Source organism: Tamandua tetradactyla, chromosome 21 (assembly GCF_023851605.1).
Source record: "Tamandua tetradactyla isolate mTamTet1 chromosome 21, mTamTet1.pri, whole genome shotgun sequence".
Lineage (NCBI taxonomy): Eukaryota > Metazoa > Chordata > Mammalia > Pilosa > Myrmecophagidae > Tamandua > Tamandua tetradactyla.
Window position 1 is genome coordinate 6,315,077 of NC_135347.1, and position 27,163 is coordinate 6,342,239.

Below are 27,163 nucleotides of genomic sequence, written 5' to 3' on the forward strand. Positions count from 1 at the left end.
TGACAATGTAGTTTAAGAAATGTCAGTATGGATTACAAATTTGACAGTGCTTTAGCACTAAATGATTTTACATTCATTTAACCTAGAACACTGTATCTAAACAGAAGCAGGAAAAATGGACTCATGAAAAAGGCATGAGAAATCATCTATATATAATAATTGTATTATTATTATAGCCCAAAGCTATAGTTCTAGATTTCTATTTCACCTTATTACTACGATTTTTGCAAGATAGCTTCCCTAACATAGTGAAAGAAATAATATTTCACTTAGGAATAAATGTAACATTTCTTTCAGTTTTCAGAAGGTTCATTTTTACTTTCCATATTGTCAAATTTAATGCAAGAAATTCTCGTAGTAGTAATAGTTTTCAAGTTAAGAATCAATGTTTCAAGAACAATAGTAATATCATATAGATACATGTTCTTAGTGAAAAGTGATGTCTATATAAATCCTCTGATCAGAAACATTTTTATCCCCTAAATATTGGAAAACAATACCGAAAATAAAAGTACGTTTATAAAGTCATTTTTAATTTTTTTTTTAAAGAAGTAGAGTTTTCTATGGCCCTGCCTAGTTAATATATTTACTGGTGTTTTAGTCACTTCTTCATTGGTTTCACATTGAAATTTTTAGAATGGCACTGCTACTGGTAGCATATTCAAGTTATGACAGCTTAGGGGAATAAAGGACGATGTGAGTTAACAGGTTCATCCATGCAAAGGTTTGGAATAACATTAAGCTTTGTTTGATCCAACTCTGCAGTTATTCTAATTCAGGAAAGACTATGCATCCAGTTTTGTGGACTCCAGAATGTACTAGGCTATGCAATAGTAATAGGCTCATAATTACAATGGTGTGCATCTTAAAATTGCAAAATTTATTGAGGTAACACATCTGTCATATGTCAACTTGGCCAAGTTGTGGTACCTGTTTATCTGATTGGGCAAGTACTGGCCTGTCTGTTGCAATGAGGACATTTCATAGGATTAGATCATGATCACGTCAGCTGCATCCATAGCTGATTCCATTTGTAATCAGCCAAAGGGGCGTGTCCTCTACAATGAGTGATGCTTAATCTAATCACGGGAAGCCTTTTAAGGAGGACTCAGAGAAGACAGGTTCCATTCCTGCTTTGGCTGGTGACCCTCTCCTGTGGAGTTCATCCAGACCATCCATCGGAGTCGTTGGCTTCACAGCCTGCCCTGTGGGTTATGGACTCTGCGTTCCTGCGGTCACGTGAGACACTTTTATAAATTTTATATTTGCAAGTGTTCCCTGTTGATTCTGTTTCTCTAGAGAACCCTAACTAATACAACATCAAAACCGCTTTCTAGCTGCTTGCATATTACAAGCAGTATTGAATATTAAATTCATTTTCAAAAGCAAATGTCTTATAATGTTATTAATCCTGTAAATTTATCTTGATTTCCATGCTTCACCCCTATCTAACTGCATTCCTTTATTGAAATACTTGTGCTAGCAGTTGACAGGTGAGGAATGATCAGATTTCAGTTCGGTATTTTAACTTGCTAAAATCTATTTAGCAATCCATACTTATACCCTAATTCTGTTACACAAGTTGCTGACCAGACATGTCTACATTGGTATTCTACTTATCACAAATGGGATTCATCGTATTTCTCCTACTCCAAACCCCCTCAATCCCATTTCTCCCCTTGTGGTGACTGGCTCTGGTCTAGTTTGCTAGCTGCCAGAATGCAATATACCAGAAACAGAATGGCTTTTAAAAGGGGAATTTAATAAGTTGCTTATTTACAGTTCTAAGGGCGAGAAAATGTCCCAATTAAAACAAGTCTATAGAAATGTCCAATCAAAAGCCTCCAGGAAAAGATACCTTGGTTCAAGAAGGCTGATGAAGTTCAGGGTGTCTCTCTAAAGTGAGAAGGCACATGGTGAACACAGTCAGGGTTTCTCCCTCGACTGGAAGGGCACATGGTGAGCACGATATCAAGTGCTAGCTTTCTCTCCTGGCTTCCTGTTTCATGAAGCTCCCTGAGGGCATTTTCCTTCTTCATCTCCAAAGGTCGCTGGCTGGTCGTTCTTCACGTGACTCTTCTTCACGTGACTCTGCTTCACGTGGCTATGTCGTTCTTCTCTGCTCTCTCAGATCTCTCATTCTCCAAAATGTTTCCTCTTTTATAGGACTCCAGAAACTTATCAAGGCCCACCCAAATGGGTGGAGACATGTCATCACCTAATCCAGTTTAACAATCACTCTTCAGTAAATCACATCTCCAGGGAGATAATCTGATTACAGTTTCAAACATACAGTATTGAATAGGGATTATTCGACCTTTATGAAATGGGATTTTGATTAAAACATGGCTTTTCTAGGGGACATACTTCCTTTCAAACCAGCACAGGCTCCATGACTGAGGTTGTCATGAATTTCTCCCTTTAATTTACCTTTTGCATCATTTGCTACAGCCTCTTGGTTTTGTTTTCTAAGCATATCTTCGTATCTCCACATTTGTCTTCATCTCTACTGCAGTAATCACATATTACTTTTCCTTGGAACAATCCTCTTAACTGGTCTTCCTGCTTCTACAGTAACATCCTACAATTCAAGCTCAAATTCTTGAGTGGAGTAATATTTATAACAAGGGTATGTGGCTATATCACTTCTCTCTGCAAAAATTCTTCAGTGGTCCCCCACTGCTGACAGGATACATTTCAAACCCTTTGCTTACAGTACCATGCCTCTCTGTACAGCTTCATTGATTAGAACTCTCACCATTGTACTTATACACTGAAAGTGTTCAATTACTTATAGCCTCCAGGACACCCTAGTGTTTAATGCCTCTGAGCCTTTGCTTAGGCTGTCCCCAATGTTTTTGTTGCTTGTCTGCATTCTTCTGGTAAGGTATCTACAACTTCTTCTTCCCTTCCTTCATTTAGAGCTTTATCCCTCTGGTTGGGTCTCTGAGACAACCAAGACTATTCCCATCACATGCTTTATTCCTGTGTATTTCATTCCCCCATAGGAAGTCCAGGACTGTCATCCCTGTATGGCTTGTGTATCCCTTATCTGATTCCATTTTCCACTCCTATCCCTATTCTCTAAACTCTTCCAATGCACTCTCTGGAACTTCTGATTTATTTATACAAAAATCTGCTATATTTTCAACCTCTTTATTAAAAATTGCCTCTACTTTCATGCTATAACCAAAATTTGGATGTACCCTTAGCATACTATTTTTCATGTTGCCTTCTCAGGCAGTACTGTTTCCTCTCTCATGGCCCGTCTGACTCTAAGCCTGAAATTTTGGAATAAGTTCCTGTATTTATTAGTCAAGGTTCTCTAAGGAAACAGAACCAAAAGTAGATGTTCTAGTTTGCTAGCTGCCAGAAAGCAACACACCAGAGATGGATTGGATTTTAATAAAAGGGGATTATTTTGTTAGTCTTTCAGAGGAGAGGCAGCTAACTTTCATCTGAGGTTCTTTCTTACATGGGAAGGCTCAGGGTAATCTCTGCTGGCCTTCTCTCCAGGCCTCTGGGTTCCTCTCTCATCTGGAAGGGCACATGGCAAACATGGCGTCATCTGCTAGCCTCTTCTGGCTTCCTGTTTCATGAAGCTCCCCCGGAGGCGTTTTCCTTCTTCATCTCCAAAGGTCGCAGTCTCGTGGACTCTCTGCTTTGTGGTGCTGGTCTTTCAGAAACTCCTATTCTCCAAAATATTTCCTCTTTTATAGGACTCCAATAAACCAATCAAGACCCACCCAAATGGGTGGAGACATGTCAACACCTAATCCAGTTTAACAACCACTCTTGACTAAATCACATCATCCAGGGAGGCGATCCACTCACAGTTTCAAACATACAGTATTGAACAGGGATTATTCTACTTTTATGAAATGGGATTTTGATTAAAACATGGCTTTTCTAGGGGGCATACTTCCTTTCAAACCAGCACAATAGATATCTATAAATATACGATTTTATAAAAGTGTTTCATGCAACTGTGTGGATGCACAAGTCCAAATTCCACAGGACAGACCACAAAGCTCCAATGAAAGGTCTTCAATGAATCCCCTAGGAGAGGTTGGCTTTCTGAAGCAGAGAAAGTGACTCTCTCTTCTGATTTCTCCTTTAAAGCCTTCAGCTGATCAGATTAAACATCACTAATTGTGAGAGACATTCCCCTTGGCTGACTGCAGATGTAATCAGCCATGAATACAATCAACGTGCCGATGATTGCATAAACCAGTCTTCTGGTTTATTAACCAGCCATGAAATGTCTTTGCAGTAAAGGTTAGGCCCATACTAGCTAAACCAGAGAACTGAGCACCGTCACCTGGCCAAGTTGACATATGAACCCAACCATAAAAGTCCACACCTTGTCAACTTGGCAGCTATACACATCACCTTAAAACATACATAATCTCTAAATAGAACACAATAACACACATATTTTCATCTTAACAATATTCAACAGTCTGAATGAACCAGAAACAGACTTAATCTCTATGGAATAGGGTGGAAGTCCTTGGGTAACATTCACTTTTTTTTTTTTTAATTTAGTAATTTTATTTTACAAATAGATAAAAGTAACTCAGGCAATAGACTATAATTGGTTAGAATTCGTTTTTTTATATAGTTGAGTGATAATTTAGTTACACATATACAGATGCTTATCACAATGAGGAAAACATGGTTTAGAAAGAAGGGTTTTTTGCTTGATATTTGTTTAAAGGGGTCACTAAAGAGAATAAGCTTGCTTAGGAATTCCTTTTTAATAGTTTTCTGAAATAAAAGCATCCTTTGATCACAATGGAAAGTAAGTTCAACATATATTCACTAATGCAATAAAAAAAATACAACGCTGATGCTACCATCACAGTGAAAGGCACCTCTCAAATATCAACTACTATAAAAAGACTAGGGAGTTCTGAAGAAGATTAAAGGCATTTGGGGATTTCTCAACATCTAAATGACCAGACAACAAACTGCAAGATATCAGGTAAATGATACTAGTGAGAGCAAACTAGGTACCAGATATCATGCAAAGACTTTACGTATATTAACTCATAGCATCACACCTTATCTACACTAAGCAATAAATGACATTCAGTCAGCCATTATTAACTAACAGATTGTGGCAGTTCTTCTTTTCTGGTTCCAGGGAAATAACCAGAGATGCAGCAGTATAATAGATGTGATTTACCAGGCTTGCCAGTTGCTAAACTCCAGGACTACACAAGATGCTTATGGTATATCTGCACGGGCTAATTTTAAAGTGCATGTAATTAAGGGACAGTAATTCCCACAGAAGCCTGAGTCTCTGAAATATCATTTGCAGGGTAATAGTTTAATAAATTCATAAAGTTTAAATTAATATGAAACAATCTCATATAAAAACTTGTTAAGAGGCATCCAGTCGCTTATAGGCTTCTTCAATGAAAGTTAGTACGTCCTTCATCTGGGATGAATTATGAAGAACATCCAAGTCCTTCAGAAGAGCATTCTGGTTTGGAATTAGCATCAAAGTTTCCTTCTGAAGTACTGGTGCTTTGAGACTGTTCTGAGAAAGTTCTGGAAGAGAGAGTACTTCACTACTATCCATCTGAAACATCTGTTTTACCTTCTCTTCCTCTTCTTCCAATTCATTAGTCAGAATGTGAAGTTTGCTTTTGAGGCTTTGAATGTTCTCGGTCACTGACTCTGTGGTTGCCACTATTTTATCTATTTCTTCCTGCAATATTGCCAGACCTTCCTCATTAGCACTGTGCTGTGCCCTTTCCATTTTCAGCAGACTTGACACATTAGTTAAATTTTTCTGGTTTTTTGGGAGGCACTTCCAGTGTTTCACATAGTTGTAGCAATCTTTTCTTCAGACAGTTGAGATGATATTGGATTTGTTTGTTTTCTTTAATACTGTTACTCAAAATTGCTATTATTACTGATTCCATCATAGATTGTAAATACTCTCTGCTACTCCTTGAAAGAGGTTGCCAGGTTTTTCTCTTGTTGGATGTTATCTTTATCTGTTTCAGATTAGTATGCTTTGTTTTTCCTTCAGAAGAGAGATGATTTGGGTATTTTTAAATTTTTTCCATTGTGTCTCTAACCTCTTTCTCTGATAACTCCATTTCTTCATCGTCAATTTTTCTTTTTGGATTTCTTTTTAACTTTTGAGATTTTTTCTTGGACACATTTGCTTTGTCAGGCATCCATAGTCTGAGAAGTGCTGATTCTACTTACATCTACGTGAGGCAGTATACGTTAGTGCAAGATTTCTCAACCTTGGCACAATTTCTCAACCACTAACTCCTGAGGGTGTAACAGTCAGAGAAATTGGCGCCCAAACAATTGAAAGCCATGAAACCCGGAAGTGGTTGTCTAACATTCACTTTTAAACTTGATATTCTATAACCTAAAAACTACTTGAACAATACAACTTATGTCGTATGATAAAGGGATAAGATAGAGAAGAAAACATAGATATTTGCTTTATGTACAAACACAACATACTCAAAACAAGGAGGAAATATTCATATCATTTCCTTTCTGTAACAGGTCATGTGGTCATCATCCACATTTATCATTATCTTCTTTCACTACCCATTCCATGTTGTCTTTACCCTCAGCAAGTACTTCAGCTGACCATGCTTCTCTGCCTGATGGGGTGAGCCAAACCTTCATTCCTGAAGTTTCCGGGCCATTAGTAGTCCTACCTGGATTGGGCTGTTGCAGTTTTCCAATGAGTTTATTTGCAGGGTATGTAGTCCTGAGAGATGCCTGTTGTGGGGCACACCGAAAGAGAGACCACATAATTCAAAACTGCAAGCCAATTTGGAGTCTTTATTAGCCGGCTGGTGACTGCCTCAGAAACCTCCAGGAAGGAAGATTCAGAGAGCAGCCCCCAGAGGTTTTCGAGGTGAGCTTATAAAGGCTAAACTCATGTTGTGGTTTTGCAGTTGCTAGCAAGCAAGCGTGATCATAGAAGCAGAAGAATGCCGTTAGCTGTGGCCAAAACACATTCCGTTCCCTCAGTTTCCTAACGTTGGTTATTGTTTAACTCTTGGGGACATTCTGTCCCAATATTTTGGGGACTTTCCCTGCTTGGGCCTGATTGATTGCTCCTGCTTGGGCCTGATTGATTGCTCCTGGCCCTCCACTGTCCTAGTGTATCTCCTATATTCCAGGAAAACTCTTCTTTACCTCCATTGTGTAGTAGCTGTCCTATTTCCCGTTGATAGTTGGGATCAGTCACCCCAGCCAGTACAGTAATCCCCTTCCTTGCCTGTTGATTCAAAGGCATGAGAAACCCAAAGTGGCCAGGTGGCAGTCGTAACTTCCAGTTCAACAATGAAATCATTATATCATCTGGTAGGAGCACTCTTTCTTATGGAACTAAGACCTGTAGACCAGCAGAGCTTAAGTTTTCAGGCATAGGAAGCAAAAATTTTTCTAATGGATCACTAGGGGTGATAGTGAGTGGTACCACTCCCATTTCCACCCCTTAAATCCTGGATCTGTGAATCCTGGCTCTGGGAGAAATAGCACCATAGAGTGGACACTGATTCAGAACATACACAGCCCCCTGAAGAACATTGCCCCAGTCCTGCAAAGTATTGCCATCTTGTTGGTGCCAAAATTGAGTCTTTAAAAGACCATCCCACTATTTTGTCCACTTAGCAGTCTCTGGATGATGGAAAACATGGTAAGATCAGATAATTTCATGAGCATGTGCCTATTCCCACACTTCATTAGCTGTGAAGTGGGTTCCTTGATCAAAAGCAATGATATGTGGAACAGCATGATGGTGGCTAAAACATTCTGTAAGTCCACAGATGGTAATTTTGGCAGGAGCATTGTGTACAGGGAAGGCAAACTGATATCTAGAGTATGTGTCTATTCCAATTAGAACAAATTGCTGCCCCTTCCATAATGGAAGTGGTTCAGTGTAAACAACCTGCCACCAGTTGACAGACTGATCACTTTGGGGAATGTTGCCATATTGGGGGCTGAGTGTGCATCTTATGAGCACTGGCTGTAGCCTGGTCAGCCTTGGTGAGTAGAAGTCCATTTTGCTGAGTCCATGCATAACCTCCATCCCTATCACCATGACCACTTTGTTCATAAGCTTATTGGGCAATGATAGGAGTGGCTGGGGGAAAAATATTATTATACAGAGAATAGGTAATTTTATCCCCTTGATTATTAAAACCTTCCTCTGCCAAAGTCACCCTCTGGTAAGCATTCACAAGGGACACAAATATCTTCATATTTTTTGCCTGCACAGAACAGTCTATCTGCATACCTCTTCCCCAGACCTCTTTGTCACTAATTTTCCAAACATGCTCCTTCCAAGTCCTTGACCATCCAGCCAAATCACTAGCAACCCATAAGTCAGCATACAGACTCACCTCTGACAGTTCTACTTCCAAACAAAATGAACAACCAGGGACATTGCTCAAAGTTCCTCCTACTGGGAGGATTTCCCCTCACCACTGTCCTTCAGAGTCATCCCAGAATGGAGATGCAGCATTGAAGCTGTCCACTTTTGGGTGGTACCTGCATGTCGTGCAGAATCATCTGTAAACCAGGCCTGAGTTTTCTCTTCCTCAACCAATTGTAAGGAAGTCCCCAAGAAGCCATAGCTCTGTACTCTGAAAGAGAAGGTATTTGGAACATATTTCAGTTTGAAAGTTGCTGAAATGCAATATACCAGAAATAGAATGTCTCTTAATAGGGAATTTAATAATTTACAAGTTTACGTTCTGAGCCTTTAAAAATGTCCCAACTAAGGCATCTAAGGAAAGACACCTTAATTCAAGAAAGGCTGATGGATCTGGAACACTTCTTCAGCTGAAAAGTCATATGCTGGCATTTGCTGGTTCCTTACTCCTGGGTTCCATTGCTTTCAGCTTCTGTTCCTGTGGGTATTCCTCATTTTATTTCTCTGGGGTTGGCTTTCATCTCTTGGCTCTATCCCAGGTTCTGGCTTGCTTAACATTTCATGGCAACATCTGCTGGACTCCAAGCATCTCCAAACATGTCTTTGTTCTCCACATGTTGGCATCTGTGTCAGCTTTGTTCTGAAGTTTCTGTTGGCTCTCTTTCTGTCGGCTCTGAGGTTTTGTCAAAATGTTTCCCCTTTTAAAGGACTCCAGTAAACTAATCAAGACCTACCTTGAATGGGCAAAGTCAAATCTCCACCTAATAAAAAGGTCACACCCACAATTGGGTGTACCACATCTCTGTGGAAATAATTTAATCAAAAGTTTCTGCCCTAAAGTATTGAATTAGAATGAAAAGAAACAGCTGCCCCCAACAAGTTTGAATCAGGATTGAAACATGGCTTTTCTGGGGTACATAATACTTTCAAACAGGTATAAGCACTTCCTTGTGTAAATTACTTGTGCCTTCAGAACCCACTTGTGCCCTATCTAGTATATACCATTTCCATTTTATGATGGAGTGCTGCTATGCATGCCCAACTTTTACGTGGTGGGTCACAGTCTTATGGAAACTTGTTGGCCTCTTGTTAAGTGTTCAGTCTCTACTAAGGCCCACTAGTGGGCCAAAAGCTGTTTCTCAAAAGGAGAGTAGTTATCTGCAGAGGATGGGAAGGCTTTACTCCCAAATCCTAAGGGCTTGCATGGGGATTCTCCTGTAGGGAACTGTCAAAGTCTCCAAACAGCATCTGTATGTGTGACCTACACTTCCAGCACCATTGGATCTGCTGGGTCATATGGCCCTAGTGACAGAGCAGCTTGCACAGCAGCCTGAACCTGTTGCAGGGCCGCCTCTTGTTCTTTCCCTACTCAAAACTAGCAGCTTTTCTTTTCACTCCATAAATGGACTGGAGAAGCACACCCAAGGCTAACTAGATGTTGTGCCTATTTTTGTGGTCATAGGAGGGGCCAGATGCAACAACTTATTTATCACCGTAGAAGGTATATCTCAACATGCCTGCTCTAGTTTGCTAGCACTGGAATGCAATATAGCAGAAAAACAGAATGGCTCTTAAAAGGGGAATTTAATAAGTTGCTAGTTTATAGTTCTAAGGCTGAGATAATGTCCCCATTAAAGCAAGTCTATAGAAATATCCAATCTAAGGCATCCAGAGAAAGATACCTTGGTTCAAGAAGGCCGATGATGTTCAGGGTTTCTCTCTCAAGTGAGAAGGCACATGGCAAACACAGTCACCATTTCTCTCTTGACTGGAAGAACACATGGTAAGCAAGGTGTCATGTGCTAACTTTCTCTCCTGGCTTCTGTTTCATGAAGCTCCCTGGGAAGCATTTTCCTTCTTCATATCCAAAGGTTGCTGGCTTGTGGACTCTGCTTCTCATGGCTATGTTGTTCTTCTCTGCTCTCTCTGAATCTCTCATTCTCCAAAATGTTTCCTTTTTTATAGGACTCCAGGAAACCAATCAAGACCCACCCAAATGGGCGGAGATATGTCGTCACCTAATCCGGTTTAACAACCACTCTTGATTAAATCACATCTCAGGCAGATGATCTAATTACAATTTCTAGCATACAATGCTACATAGGGATTAGAAGAAATGGCTGCCTTTACAAAATGGGATTAGGATTAAAACATGGCTTTTCTAGGGTACATACATCATTTCAAACCAGCACAATGCCACAAACACTGGGCAGCTGGAAATTTTACTGAGGTGGAATGCCTTGTATTTTTGTTGGATTTACCTCTCATCCTCTGACATGTAAATGCCTTACCAATAAGTCTAGAGTAATTGCTACTTCTTGCTCACTAGGTCCAATCAATATAATATCATCAATAAAATGAACCAGGGTAAAGTCCTGTGGGAGAGAGAAATGATCAAGATCCCTGCAGACAAGATTATGATATAGGGCTGGTGAGTAGATAGATATACCCGGGATGTAGGATTGTGAAGGCATACTGCTGGCCTTGCCAGCTGAAGCAAGCTGTTTCTCATGGTCCTTACTAAGAGCTATTGAGAAAAGAACATTTGCCAGATCAATAGCTGCATAGCAGGTACCAGGGGATGTCTTGATTTGCTCAAGCAATAATACGACATCTGGAACAGCAGCTGCTGTTGGAGTCATAATCTGGTTAAGTTTACAGTGACCCATTGTCATCCTCCACAACCTAACTGTTTTCTGCACAGGCCGAATAGAAGAGTTGAATGAGGATGTGGTGGGACTCACCCCTGCATCTTCCAAGTCCTTAAGAATGGCACTAATCTCTGCAATTCTACCAAGAATCCACTATTGCTTCTGATATACTATTTTGCTATGTAGGAGAGGTTCTAGTGGCTTCGCTTGGCCTTTCCTACCATAATAACCCTCACTCCATTAGTCAGCGAACCAATGTGGGGATTCTGCCAGTTGCTGAGTATGTTTATTTCAATGACGTCTTCCAGAACGGGGGAAATAACAAGAGAATGGTTCTGGGGACCTGCTGGACCCACTAAGAGATGGACCTGAGATAAAACTCTATCAATCACTTGACCTCCATAAGCCCCTGCTCTGACTGATGAACCAGAGTGATTTTTGGGTCTCCTGGAATTAATGTCACTTCTGAGCCAGTGTCTAATAATCTCCCAGATATCTGATCATTTCCTTTTTTCCATTGCACAGTTACTCTGGTAAAAGGCTGTAGGTCTTTGGGGAAGGCTGGAAGAAGATTAACAGTATACATTTTTGGCAGTGTGCTGGTTTGAAATGATGTATGTACCCTAGAAAAGCCATGTTTTAATCCTAATCCCGTTTCGTAAAGGCAGCCACTTCTTTTAATCCCTATTCAGCATTGTATGTTTGAAACTAATTATTTCATCTCCCTGGAGATGTGATTTAATCAAGAGTGGTTGTTAAACTGGATTAGGTAGAGGCATGTCTCCACCCATTTGGGTGGGTCTTAATTAGTTTCTGGAGTCCTAAAAAACAGGAAACATTTTGGAGAAAGAAAGAGATTCAGAGATAGCAGAGCAGAATGACATAGCCATGAGAAGCAGAGTCTACCAGCCAGTGACCTTTGGAGATGAAGAAGGAAAATGCCTCCTGGGGAGCTTCATGAAATAGGAAGCCAAGAGAAGAAGCTAGCAGATGACGCCATGTTCGCCATGTGCCCTTCCAGATGAGAGAGGGACCCTGACCGTGTTCACCATGTGCCTTTCCAGATGAGAGAGAAACTCTGACTGTGTTCACCATATGCCCTTCCACTTGAGAAAGAATCCCTGAACTTCATCGTCCTTCTTTAACCAAGGTATCTTTCCCTGGATGCCTTAGATTGGACATTTCTATAGACTTGCTTTAATCGGGACAATTTCTTGGCCTTAGAACTGTAAACTAGCAACTTATTAAATTCCCCTTTTAAAAGCCATTCTTTTTCTTGTATATTGCATTCCAGCAGCTAGCAAACTAGAACAAGCCATGCAATAGGGTCCTTCCCCAAGGGTAAATAGCCTTCCCCTCCTGCAAGGGGCTCTGGCTCTGTGAACTGTCTCAAGTCTGGGAATTGATTATGGAGCTATGGCTCTCTGTTTTTGTCATTTAAGTTTGACTTTTGTTCACTTGACCTAGAACTTGTCTGCTTATGCAGCTCAAAAAAGAATTTAATAGATCACCCTAATCTCTAAGAGGATCCCCTCCTCTACATTTAGCAGGGCAGTTCTGTCATTTTGACCTCAGGTCAATGTTGGCCACCTTTTGATCCATGTTTCATCCAGTCACCCAAACAGACTGTTAACACCCTTTCTAACCCCTCCAACTACAACACTGAATGCAGAATCTCTGCTTATTTGGCCCATATCAATAAATTCAGCCTGATCCAAATTTATATTCCTTCCACCCTTATCCCAAATCCTTAATATTCATTCCCACATATAATCCTAATTTTACTCTATATAAATGAGAAACTCATGCTGGGTGTTTTTTGCGGAATAGTTTACTTCAGTTCTTTTGGAGTGTAGCATACTTCCTCATGTGTCACACTTTGTACCTTACTTTTCAGGCCCTGCCAGGACTTTAGTCTACTTGTAAGTCTTGAAGAAAAGAGGAGTAGCAGCGGTGGGTCATGAAAAGGATTAGAAGTGTTCTTTAAGTCAATTACCTCAGGGCATTCCATTGCAGTTTTATTTGGTGAAACAGGATTAAACTTTACAGAAGAGAAAAAGTTTTTTCCCCAGGGGTGGTGGTTACAGGTTTAGCAGGCATTATAGGGTTAATCTCTTTAGGTGGATATTAGATGGCAGACTCCTCAGGCAAGACTGAAGAAGAATCTGCTTCTTCAAGGCAAGCTGGAGGTCAGGTCTGTCTCCTAAGGGCAGGCTGGAGATTGGATGGCTATTTCCTCAAGGCAGGCTAGAGGTGGAGGGGGCTGTTTCCCCAGGCAGACCATCAGAGGTTTACCCAGCAGGCTCAGCAGAATCCAAGGTTCCAATATCCCCACTGCTAACAGTATCAACCCATATGTCCCCATCCCAATTTTCAGGATCTCATTTATTTTTCCAATCAAAGCCTTTACTTTAAAGCCAGACACCCTACAAAGTTGAGACTTTAGTTTACATTCTAAATCTGATACTCAAAGAATTTGGCCCAGGGTCTGAGTTTCAACGATCTCAAGTCTGAAAGGACAGGAAATAAAATTTTTTTCAGGGCACACGTAGAAACTTTTATGTCTTTCATATGGCGTTTAAGTTGCAAATTGAAGACTTCAGCTCATCCCATTTTCTCATAACTGTATCCAGCATATCTAAGAACAACAGCCAATATCATTATACCTCTTAACTCCACAAAACTCTGTTAAAGTGTCAAAAACACTGTCACCCAGAGCCTTGCCTTATAGAAGTATACAATTAACAGAATCACATGCTGATACTTTCCATACCTCTATTGCCAACTCACTCCATGGATTGTCATTGTCATCTTGATTATTGTAAATAGAATCATTAGTGCCTTTGTGTCTAATTAGAGTAGAAAGCCAATTGTAAAAAACCATTTTTAAGATTCTGTGTCTCAAGAACCACTCTTGGTACCAAGCTGTATTATTCTGAGTTCTTCAGAGAAATACAACCAACAGGAGATATCTGTAAATATGAGATTTTATTAAAGTATCTCATGCAACTGTGAAGATGTACAAGTCCAAATTCTGTAGGGCAGACTGCAAAATGACCACTCCAGTGAAGGTCTTCAGTGAATCCCCCAGGAGAGGCTGGCTGGCTGAAGCAGAGAGTGCGAGTCTCTCTTCTGACTGCTCCTTTAAAGCTTTCAATGGATTGGATTAAGCATCACTAATTGTGGAAGGCACTCCCCTTGGCTGATGATTTAATAAACCAGCCTTCTTATTTATTAAGCAGCCACAAAATGTCCTTGCAGTAATGGTTAGGCCAGTGTTTGTGTAACTAGACAATTGGACACCATTACCAGGCCAAGCTGACACATGAACCCAACCATAACAGTGCCCTTTTTTGTTTCTCCTTATTGTATCCAGAATATTGTCCCTCATTCTTTCCAGAAAGCCTCCAGCATAGACTCTTTAGCCATCAACTATGCCACTTGCATCTCCCATTGTTTCTGTAGGCTACACCCAGGCCAGTTTCTCTGAATCCTTGAGCTTCACTACTTGGCTCACTCACTTTCTCCAGGATCACAAATATACAATTTTGATGATTTCAATATACATGTAAATTTAAGTAGATTAACCTTCCAATTCCCAGTCCTGGCTTCTTGATTCTTTGACTTTCCTCCATTTACCTTATTTTTCACCCTCAAACCCTTAGCCAACCACTCTCATGGCCTTACTCTCAACCTTGTCTCTGTAAGCAACTGCATCCCTTCCTCCATAAATTCAATTTCATGCACTCTGCTTTCTTTCCTTTCCACCATTTTATTATAAAAAGTTTGTAAACATACAGAAAGTCGAAAGGATTTTACATTAACCACCTTATATGTACACCATCTGGATTCTATCAACATTTTATTGTAATCACTTTACAACAAATCTAGCCATCTAGCCATTCCCCCCCTCATTAATCCATCTTATTTTGGGTGAATTTCAAAGTAAATTGCACATCAGTAAACTTCCCCCTTAAGTTTCTCAGAATGAGTATCATTAACAGGGTTTAGGAATCGTTTATAATAGTAGTTATCTCCATATATGTGTATTTAACATATGCACACTCCCTTTACCTCCTGAGGGGTACGTGCAATGATCTAGTTATATTTGTGTCCCTGAGGGCAAGCACAGGAACATTTAGTAGGTGGTGAATAAAGGCTAGTTGAATGAATGAGGGTCTCTTCTCACACTAACACTAACATAGTCATTTCATATAATTGGATCATTCTCACTGGATCACTCAAACCCAGAATGAGACCAGATCCACAGGCCAGACAGTGACTATTGTCAGGGTGTCAGGACACTTAAACTGCATTCATAAGACAAGGCAGGTTTTTTTCTGAAATGCTTTCTTTACATGTCACTACTTCCCAAAGAATTGAAAAAATTGAAATTTACTGCATGAGCAAAAGACAGAATACTTTATTGCTTTCTTCAGAAGAACACACATATAATTGTAATCAAATTCATTTTCTATAATGGCTAAGTAGAAACTAATATTTGTGTTATTAGTTTAGTATGCTAAGTAATTATAGTTATAGTCTTTTAGTGTAAAATTGCTTCAAGAGTGCATAGCACCTTTGCACGGAGTAAAACAAAACCACATTGCATATGGATAAAGTATTCATGTCAGTTCTGGTTGGGTCATATGGATCAGATATTTAATAAACTGGATGCAACTCAGCTTGACTTTTAGAAATCTATGTTGATTTTCCATGGTTGCCTTAAGTATAAGGTATACTGATGCAATATTAATAAGAATATTAGGGCTGTATAATATGCCATCCTCCCAACAATGCAATTGGATGATTTATCCCTCCTGCTAAGATAATCAGTCAGCGTACTTACTGAACAGATGCGAGAAAGAGAAATGTGTGAGATGCTCTGACAGGATGACAACATCCACTGTACTAAACAAGAAGCTTGTGCTGAAAATGTGAACCTTATATAATAGAATAACACCTTTTAAAACACAAGTGTGATCATAAAACCATCTGCTTCATAATCAGCTTGCAGAGTACATCTGGTATTGCTATATTGGCTCACCGAATTATTCCTAAATGCATTTTAAAAACATAAAGTGGAATACAGATAGTCTGTGGCTTCAAAGACTAAATGTCCAGATGGCTTTCTTATACCTTTACTAATGTCATCATTGTGCTTCTTAATTAAGCTTTCTCAGTAAGCATGTAACTGTTACCATTAAAGACACATATTGATTAAATGAATGTTTGAAGGACCGTTGTGGTGGTGGTTTTCAGTTTGGCTTAGTTTGAGCAAACTTTTATTTCTACCTAATTATTCCTTTCAATTAAAATAAAAGAAAATACAGCAGTACTAGACTTCTTACATCTATTTTAATATAACATTATACAACTATATTATTAGAGAATGCAACAAGGCTTAAAGTGGGAATTACTGTATAGCAGTCCGTGGCTTCTGATTTTGAACAGATTAAGAAAAACAACTAAAAACTTAGTCTATACATGGAAGAAATCACTAACTTTTACTTTCATTGACACCAGATAATTTGTTATATTTTTAATAAGAATAATATTTGCTGTGAAAATTATTTTCATGTTGATCTATACTTCACAATTTTTTCTCTGAAGCTGAGGAAAATACCTTCTTCTTTGTGACTATTACCCTTTTGATGTCAATGTACTATTCCACATAACTGCATTATTATTGATCAAGGTTATTAGATTTATCCTGATTTCCATTGTATATTTCTTTCTGAAACTTTCTTCTGAATCTAGATAGACTTATTTCCCATATAGAATCAATGTGTGTGATGTTAGAGGATTTATCTCATCAATTATACAATCCAGTCACATCCTGAAGCTTCCCCTCCCCCCTACTCATTTTAGAAGTCCCTACAATGGATATTGTAGAATTAATTTGTCCTATAATAAAATGCCATTTCTCTGACAATATAGAGCATCTTAGAGAACCTGGTTTAAAAAGCAAAAGCTATTAGATTCTGACCAACTTTAAAATAAAAAGCAAGGCAGTGTTTAAGCAGTATACATAATTCATATCTTTAAGTTTTAATTGAATTCACAATCAGATGTCACAGACTGTAGAGGTCTTGGCATCTTTAACTTCATAAAAGAGCGTTCTATAATTCTTTGAGGAAATATATGGAGAAAATGCAATTCAAATTAGAGTCTTTAAAAATTAAAATGGAATTTTACAATGAACCAAAGATCTGTGTAAGCAATAAAAGTATCTATGTATACCTCAATCTATCTAGTTTTTCCATAATAGAATTACATTTTTTCTCATAGTATATTCAACAAAATGTAGTGGATAAATCTCACTAACTAGGTAATGTCAAACATTATTTAAGTACTCCTGGTTTAAGCTTCTTGTGTGCATTTATTTGTACCTTCCCTTCTCTGAAATAAGCTGGAAAATAATAGGGAGAATGATAAACATAAATGGAAAGTCCGCCTTTGTAGAAACTAGGAAACTTTTGCAACAACAGAATATATGACAAAATTCAACCAAGTGCATTGAAAAAGCTAAGTGCAATGAACATTGAACCAGAGGCAGTAAGCTAAAAATTATCATCTGATTGTATCAAACTTGGGCATAGCTTGGGAAGACAATATTTCTTGCATACCTTCAAGAGAAAACTATGACACTTTTATTGGAGCAAAAATATCTTTGTTAATGAACTAGAAACATTGATGTCCAATATAAGGCTAGGGGAAGGGCTTAAGAAAAAAAAAACATGCAGATATGACATTTCTGTAAGCCAGTAGTTTACTGGAAGGTCAGACTGGAATAGAAATATCAATAATGCTAGGATTGAGCAACTCTGTATTAGAGGATCAACTTTGGCTGACCAGAAAATAAATAGAAAAACAGTGGTACAAGCAATATAGTGAATTCTGATACTAATTAAAAGCAGAATTAAGCTAAAACACCTGTGGAAATTATGGTATAGAAAAGAATGTGGTTATTATAGAATATGATAATGTAGAAAGAATGTTAAAATTGACCAGTAACTGAATATGGAATAGAGTTGTTAGTGAAAGATGATATAAGTATAATGATTTCTACTTCTAATTAATAGATAATTTCTAACCTTAGAGGTAATGAAATAGAGAAGTAAATATTATTTCAAAAATGATGAAAATAACAACTTGAAACACTACCACTAATAATATAACCATCCCAAATCAGATGATAGAGAAGTAAACTTGGGAGGAGAGAGAAATTGGGAATATTAAAATTTCCTAATTGTTCATACTGGGTGGCAGTGATAGGAAATGAATACTTTCTAAAGAAGTATAGTATTTTATAAATAAAGTTGTATTTATAATGATAATTGCTATAGCTAAAAATAGGCCATAAATGTCTAATTTATTAAGATAAAAGTATAAAACATTATGATATACTTTAAATTATTATGACAAAAACATCTCACTTCACTTTTTTCCAAAAAATAGAGCATCCTCAAAAAGAATCACCAAAGTATTACTCCGGCAAAAGGAAAATGAATGAGGTGATAGTGGAATTTTAAAAAAATCAGTGGTAAGAAATGCAGGCACCTGGTCAACGAGGATGGCAGCATAAGATGCTCCAGGGAGCTGTTTCACCACAAAATCTTTGAACAACTCGTAAAAACTGGCAGAATTATCTTTCTCAAAACTCCATGAAACAATTAAAGAGTTCTACTAACTGTGCAAGGGCCAAATCAAGAAAATGCAGCTTTAAAATAAAAAGTGGTGGGAGAAGCTATAGATACTCTTGCTTACTCCACCCCCCACACCCTCCATGAAGCATTATAAAGGTGTCCTAAATTCCCATTGTGGGTGACTGGCCCTGTTCCAGAAGGAGCAGAGTAAACCTTATGTACATAGCGGAGCACCACAAATCAAATCTATTGGTTTCAGCCTGAAAGACTAAACGAGGACTTTTGTTGGCCTTCCCAGAACTTGCTCTGGAAGCAGAAGCAGCTTGCAAACAGTTAAAACAGTGTAACAATTAGGTCAAAGTGGCCTGGAGCAAAGGATTCCAGGTTTCAAGACAAACAATAGAGCACTCAGGAGTGTGGGTGCATTCGGATTCCTGTAAATAGGGGAATGCCTAAAGTCCTGAGCAAACACAAACCCAAGACAAGATGCAGGTTCATAGAAGGCTCTGCCCTTCCCATCCTTGATAGGAGGGCTGAATTCTGAAGATGAGCACAGGAAATGATGGCCCATCTAAAGGAACAAGATACAAATCCAGAAACCACCAGTGGAGAAGACGATATCTTGGATATACTGAACAAAGACTTAAAAAATTGATCTTCAGAATGCTGAAGGAGATAAAAGGAAAATATGGAGAAAGAACAATGAATGAATAATATGGGTATCTTCATAAAAAGACAGAAACTTTAGGAAGGAACCAAGCCTCCGGGGTGGAAGGCCACAATAACTTATATGAAAATTCTCTAGAGGGTTGCAATTACAGATTGAAGATGGAAGAAGAATCAGTAAACTTGAAGACAAGACAATTGCAATGATTCAGGTTGAGAGGCAGGAAGAAAAAAACTGAAAGAACAGGACAGAGCCCAAGTGAACTGGTGTCCTTGATGAAATACCATCAAGCATTGATGACAATTCCAGAGGAGAGGAAAGAGAGGGCAGAAGGATTATTCAAAGAAATAATGGCAGGGAAACTTCTCAAACATAATGCAAGACATGAGTATACATATCAGGAAGTCCAATGAACCCTGAAAAGCAGTGTAAATTCAAAGCAAACCATGCCTAGACTACTAAGGTAGTCAAACTGTCAAATGCCAAGGACAAGAGAGAGAGTTCTGAAAGCTGTAAGAAAAAAGAAATGTGTTGTATACAAGGGAGACCCGATCAGATTAAATACTGATTACTCATCAGAAACCATGGAGGAGAGAAGGCAATGGGAAAAATATTTAAAATACTGAAAGAAACAAACTGCCAACCAAGAAACTTACATCAGTGAGTCTGCTCTCCAAAAATGGAACAAAGTGCACAAAAAATAAAGATATCCAGTAAAAGTAAGCATATGGGTAATTATAAATGCCAGAACAGTTGTATTATATTTTTACCACATAACACCACCTTTTATGTGTTAAAGATTCTAAAATGCAAATGCAAAAAAAAGTAATAATGGGGTGCATGCGTGGTTCAGTGGTAAAATGCTTGCCTTCCATGCGGGAGACCCAGGTTCAGTTCTTGGACCAGGCACACACCTCCATCCCCCAAAAGTAATGATGTGTATGGTTTTGGATATACAATGTATAAATAAATATTTTGTAACAAGTACCACTAAAAGCTGGATGAAAAGAGTATTGAACAGTTTTTGAGTATCCTATTAAAGTTAAATTGGTATCAAATCAAACATGACTATTATAGATTTAGGATGTTAAATGTAAGCACCATGGTAACTACAGAGATAATATATGGAAAAGACAGACAAAAGAAAATGAGAAGAGATTCAAAATGGTACACTACAAAAAAATCAAATAAATATAAAAGAAGCCACTAGCAGAATTGAGGTACAAAAAAGCTATAAGATATACAAAGTCCAAATAGCAAATTGACAACAGAAAGTCCTACATTATCAGTGGTTACTTTATTTTTATTTTTATTTATTTATTTATTTTTTATTAATGGAAAAAAAAAAGAAATTAACCCAACGTTTAGAAATCATACCATTCTACATATGCACTCAGTAATTCTTAACATCATCACATAGGTGCATGATCATCGTTTCTTAGTACATTTGCATCGGTTTAGAGGAACTAGCAACACAACAGAAAAAGATATAAAATGTTAATATAGAGAAAAGAAGTAAAAGTAGTAATAATAGTTAAAAAAAAAAAACACCCTATAGCTCAGATGCAGCTTCATTCAGTGTTTTAACATGATTACTTTACAATTAGGTATTATTGTGCTGTCCATTTTTGAGTTTTTGTATCTAGTCCTGTTGCACAGTCTGTATCCCTTCAGCTCCAATTACCCATTATCTTATCCTGTTTCTATCTCCTGCTGGACTCTGTTACCAATGACATATTTCAAGTTTATTCTCGAATGTCCGTTCACATCAGTGGGACCATACAGTATTTGTCCTTTAGTTTTTGGCTGGACTCACTCAGCATAATATTCTCTAGGTCCATCCATGTTATTACATGCTTCATAAGTTTATCTTGTCTTAAAGCTGCATAATATTCCATCATATGTATATACCACAGTTTATTTAGCCATTCTTCTATTGATGGACATTTTGGCTGTTTCCATCTCTTTGCAATTGTAAATAACGCTGCTATAAACATTGGTGTGCAAATGTCCGTTTGTGTCTTTGCCCTTAAGTCCTTTGAGTAGATACCTAGCAATGGTATTGCTGGGTCGTATGGCAATTCTATATTCAGCTTTTTGAGGAACCGCCAAACTGCCTTCCACAGTGGTTGCACCATTTGACATTCCCACCAACAGTGGATAAGTGTGCCTCTTTCTCCGCATCCTCTCCAGCACTTGTCATTTTCTGTTTTGTTGATAATGGCCATTCTGGTGGGTGTGAGATGATATCTCATTGTGGTTTTGATTTGCATTTCTCTAATGGCCAGGGACATTGAGCATCTCTTCATGTGCCTCTTGGCCATCCGTATTTCCTCTTCTGGTAGGTGTCTGTTCAAGTCTTTTTCCCATTTTGTAATTGGGTTGGCTGTCTTTTTGTTGTTGAGTTGAACAATCTCTTTATATATTCTGGATACTAGACCTTTATCTGATATGTCATTTCCAAATATTATATCCCATTGTGTAGGCTGTCTTTCTACTTTCTTGATGAAGTTCTTTGATGCACAAAAGTGTTTAATTTTGAGGAGCTCCCATTTATTTATTTCTTTCTTCAGTGCTCTTGCTTTAGGTTTAAGGTCCATAAAACCGCCTCCAGTTGTAAGATTCACAAGATATCTCCCAACATTTTCCTCTAACTGTTTTATGGTCTTAGACCTAATGTTTAGATCTGTGATCCATTTTGAGTTAACTTTTGTATAAGGTGTGAGATGCGGGTCTTCTTTCATTCTTTTACATATGGATATCCAGTTCTCTAGGCACCATTTATTGAAGAGACTGTTCTGTCCCAGGTGAGTTGGCTTGACTGCCTTATCAAAGATCAAATGTCCATAGATGAGAGGGTCTATATCTGAGCACTCTATTCGATTCCATTGGTCGATATATCTATCTTTATGCCAATACCATGCTGTTTTGACCACTGTGGCTTCATAATATGCCTTAAAGTCCGGCATCGCGAGACCTCCAGCTTCGTTTTTTTTCCTCAAGATGTTTTTAGCAATTCGGGGCAACCTGCCCTTCCAGATAAATTTGCTTATTGGTTTTTCTAATTCTGAAAAATAAGTTGTTGGGATTTTGATTGGTATTGCATTGAATCTGTAAATCAATTTAGGTAGGATTGACATCTTAATTATACTTAGTCTTCCAATCCATGAACACAGTATGCCCTTCCATCTATTTAGGTCTTCTGTGATTTCTTCTAGCAGTTTTTTGTAGTTTTCTTTATATAGGTTTTTGTCTCTTTGGTTAAATTTATTCCTAGGTATTTTATTCTTTTAGTTGTGATTGTAAATGGGATTCGTTTCTTGATTTCCCCCTCAGCTTGTTCATTACTAGTGTATAGAAAAGCTACAGATTTTTGAATGTTGATCTTGTAGCCTGCTACTTTGCTGTACTCATTTATTAGCTCTAGTAGTTTTGTTGTGGATTTTTCCGGGTTTTCGACGTATAGTATCATATTGTCTGCAAACAGTAATAGTTTTACTTCTTCCTTTCCAATTTTGATGCCTTGTATTTCTTTTTCTTGTCTAATTGCTTTGGCTAGAACTTCCAACACAATGTTGAATAATAGTGGTGATAGTGGACATCCTTGTCTTGTTCCTGATCTTAGGGGGAAAGTTTTCAATTTTTCCCCATTGAGGATGACATTAGCTGTGGGTTTTTCATATATTCCCTCTATCATTTTAAGGAAGTTCCCTTGTATTCCTATCTTTTGAAGTGTTTTCAACAGGAAAGGATGTTGAATCTTGTCAAATGCCTTCTCTGCATCAATTGAGGTGATCATGTGATTTTTCTGCTTTGATTTGTTGATGTGGTGTATTACATTAATTGATTTTCTTATGTTGAACCATCCTTGCATACCTGGGATGAATCCTACTTGGTCATGATGTATAATTCTTTTAATGTGTTGTTGGATACGATTTGCTAGAATTTTATTGAGGATTTTTGCATCTATATTCATTAGAGAGATTGGTCGGTAGTTTTCTTTTTTTGTAATATCTTTGCCTGGTTTTGGTATGAGGGTGATGTTGGCCTCATAGAATGAATTAGGTAGTTTTCCCTCCACTTCGATTATTTTGAAGAGTTTGAGGAGAGTTGGTACTAATTCTTTCTGGAATGTTTGGTAGAATTCACATGTGAAGCCATCTGGTCCTGGACTTTTCTTTTTAGGAAGCTTTTGAATGACTAATTCAATCTCTTTACTTGTGATTGGTTTGTTGAGGTCATCTATGTCTTCTTGAGTCAAAGTTGGTTGTTCATGTGTTTCCAGGAACCCGTCCATTTCATCTAAATTGTTGTATTTATTAGCGTAAAGTTGTTCATAGTATCCTGTTATTACCTCCTTTATTTCTGTGAGGTCAGTAGTTATGTCTCCTCTTCCATTTCTGATCTTATTTATTTGCATCCTCTCTCTTCTTCTTTTTGTCAATCTTGCTAAGGGCCCATCAATCTTATTGATTTTCTCATAGAACCAACTTCTGGTCTTATTGATTTTCTCTATTGTTTTCATGTTTTCAATTTCATTTATTTCTGCTCTAATCTTTGTTATTTCTTTCCTTTTGCTTGCTTTGGGATTAGTTTGCTGTTCTTTCTCCAGTTCTTCCAAGTGGACAGTTAATTCCTGCATTTTTGCCTTTTCTTCTTTTCTGATAAAGGCATTTAGGGCAATAAATTTCCCTCTCAGCACTGCCTTTGCTGCGCCCCATAAGTTTTGATATGTTGTGTTTTCATTTTCATTCACCTCTAGGTATTTACTAATTTCTCTTGCAATTTCTTCTTTGACCCACTTGTTGTTTAAGAGTGTGTTGTTGAGCCTCCATGTATTTGTGAATTTTCTGGCACTCCGCCTATTATTGATTTCCAACTTCATTCCTTTATGATCTGAGAAAGTGTTGTGTATGATTTCAATCTTTTTAAATTTGTTAAGACTTGCTTTGTGACCCAGCATATGGTCTATCTTTGAGAATGATCCATGAGCACTTGAGAATACGGTGTATCCTGCTATTGTGGGATGTAATGTCCTATAAATGTCTGTTAAGTCTAGCTCATTTATAGTGATATTCAGATTCTCTATTTCTTTATTGATCCTCTGTCTAGATGTTCTGTCCATTGATGAGAGTGGTGAATTGAAGTCTCCAACTATTATGGTATATGAGTCTATTTCCCTTTTCAGTGTTTGCAGTGTATTCCTCGTGTATTTTGGGTCATTCTGGTTCGGTGCATAAATGTTTATGATTGTTATGTCTTCTTGTTTAATTGTTCCTTTTATTAGTATATAGTGTCCTTCTTTGTCTCTTTTAACTGTTTTACATTTGAAGTCTAATTTGTTGGATATTAGTATAGCCACTCCTGCTCTTTTCTGGTTTTTATTTGCATGAAATATCTTTTCCCAACCTTTCACTTTCAACTTATGTTTATCTTTGGGTCTAAGATGTGTTTCCTGTAGACAGCATATAGAAGGATCCTGTTTTTTAATCCATTCTGCCAATCTATGTCTTTTGATTGGGGAATTCAGTCCATTAACATTTAGAGTTATTACTGTTTGGATAATATTTTCCTCTGCCATTTTGCCTTTTGTATTATATATATCATATCTGACTTTCCTTCTTTCTACTCTCTTCTCCATGCCTCTCTCTTCTGTCTTTTTGTATCTGACTCTAGTGTTTCCTTTATTATTTCTTGCAGAGCTGGTCTCTTGGTCACAAATTCTCTCAGTGACTTTTTGTCTGAGAATGTTTTAATTTCTCCCTCATTTTTGAAGGACAATTTTGCTGGATATAGGAGTCTTGGTTGGCAGTTTTTCTCTTTTAGTAACTTAAAAATATCATCCCACTGTCTTCTAGCTTCCATGGTTTCTGCTGAGAAATCTACACATAGTCTTATTGGGTTTCCCTTGTATGTGATGGATTGCTTCTCTCTCGCTGCTTTCAAGATCCTCTCTTTCTCTTTGACCTCTGACATTCTAACTAGTAAGTATCTTGGAGAACGCCTATTTGGGTCTAATCTCTTTGGGGTGCGCTGCACATCTTGGATCTGTAATTTTAGGTCTTTCATGAGAGTTGGGAAATTTTCAGTGATAATTTCTTCCATTAGTTTTTCTCCTCCTTTTCCCTTCTCTTCTCCTTCTGGGACACCCACAACATGTATATTTGTGCAGTTCATATTGTCCTTGAGTTCCCTGATACCCTGTTTGAATTTTTCCATTCTTTTCCGGATAGTTTCTGTTTCTTTTTGGAATTCAGATGTTCCATCCTCCAAATCACTAATTCTATCTTCTGTCTCTTTAAATCTATCATTGTAGGTATCCATTGTTTTTTCCATCTTTTCTACTTTATCCTTCACTTCCATAAGCTCTGTGATTTGTTTTTTCAGTTTTTCTATTTCTTCTTTTTGATCAGCCCATGTCTTCTTCATGTCCTCCCTCAATTTATCGATTTCGTTTTTTTTTTAGATTATTTTATTTTATTTTATTATTTTTTTTATTAATTAAAAAAAGAATTAACAAAACAATTAGATCGATTTCGTTTTTGAAGAGGTTTTCCATTTCTGTTCGTATATTCAGCATTAGTTGTTTCAGCTTCTGTATCTCATTTGAACTATTGGTTTGTTCCTTTGACTGGGCCATATTTTCAATTTTCTGAGCGTGATCCATTATCTTCTGCTGGTGTCTGGGCATTTAGTCAGATTTCCCTGGGTGTTGGACCCCACAGGTTGAAAGATTTTTCTGTGAAATCTCTGGGTTCTGTTTCTCTTATCCTGCCCAGTAGGTGGCGCTCGTGGCACACGTTTGTCTATGGGTTCCACCAGTGAAAGTTGCTGTTTAACTTTGGAAAACTCTCGCCGTAGGGGAGGTTCGGCAGCCGAAGCGTCTTGGAAGAGTGCCAACCGGCCCGGGGTTCCGAATGCGGGGAGGGTCGCCGGCCGCCACAGCACGGGAGAGTGCCCGACCGAATTTCCTAGTCAGCCCGGGGTGCCAAGCATGGCGGGAAGGCACCAGCTGTCGCAGCTCAGGAGAGTGCACTGTTCCCAGCCGGACCGGGGAGTCACGTGTTTGGAAGGGACCCCCCGGTCACCGTTCTCCGCAGTCTGGGGATTTCCGACCCAACTCTCTCAGTTGGTCCGGGGGGCCTCACGTGGTGGGGGCGCCAGCCGCCGCGGCCCACGGGGACCGCCTGCCCAATTCTGCCAGCTGGCCTGGGAAGGAGGAAGGGAGGGACTCTGGCCACTTGCCGTCCCGCCCGGGAAAGCCCGCGCCCCTCGGTGATCTCACCGGAGCTGGTTCTCCCAGACAGTCAGCCGTTCCAGGATGGGGTACGCCGTCCCTCTGATCTCTGTCGTGGCTCCAGGAGCTGCTCTGTATTGTCTCCACTCCCCCAGTAGCTGTTCTGGAGGAGGAAAGGTGAGGGTGGCAAGGCTGTCGAGGCCGGTGGCAGAGGAGCTGGCGAAGGTGGAAGAGGGCACTGTGGTGGTTGGAGAGCCACCGGAGCAGGAGGGGGAAGAGGGGAGAGGAGGGTGGGCGGGCTGGCTGCTGCGGGGCGTGGGCGCCGCGTGCCGGGCCGGCGGACAAAGAGGGGAAAGGAGGGCGGGCAGGCTGGCTGCTGCGGGGCGTGGGCGCCGTGCTTCGGGCCAGCGGACAAAGAGGGGAGAGGAGGGTGGGTGGGCTGGCTGCTGTGGGGCGTGGGCGCCGCGCACCAGGCCGGCGGACAAAGAGGCGAGAGGAGGGTGGGCGGGCTGGCTGCTGCGGGGCATGGGC

General features: G+C 39.0%; 1 long non-coding RNA gene and 1 pseudogene across 2 annotated transcripts in view; one reads left to right on the plus strand and one right to left on the minus strand.

Annotated features, from left to right (window-relative positions):
* The window catches only part of LOC143665262 (uncharacterized), a 56,353-nt gene that overhangs the window by 15,891 nt on the left and 13,299 nt on the right, over positions 1 to 27,163 (plus strand). The window lies entirely within an intron of this gene.
* On the minus strand, positions 5,254 to 6,360 carry LOC143665260 (centromere protein Q pseudogene; annotated as a pseudogene).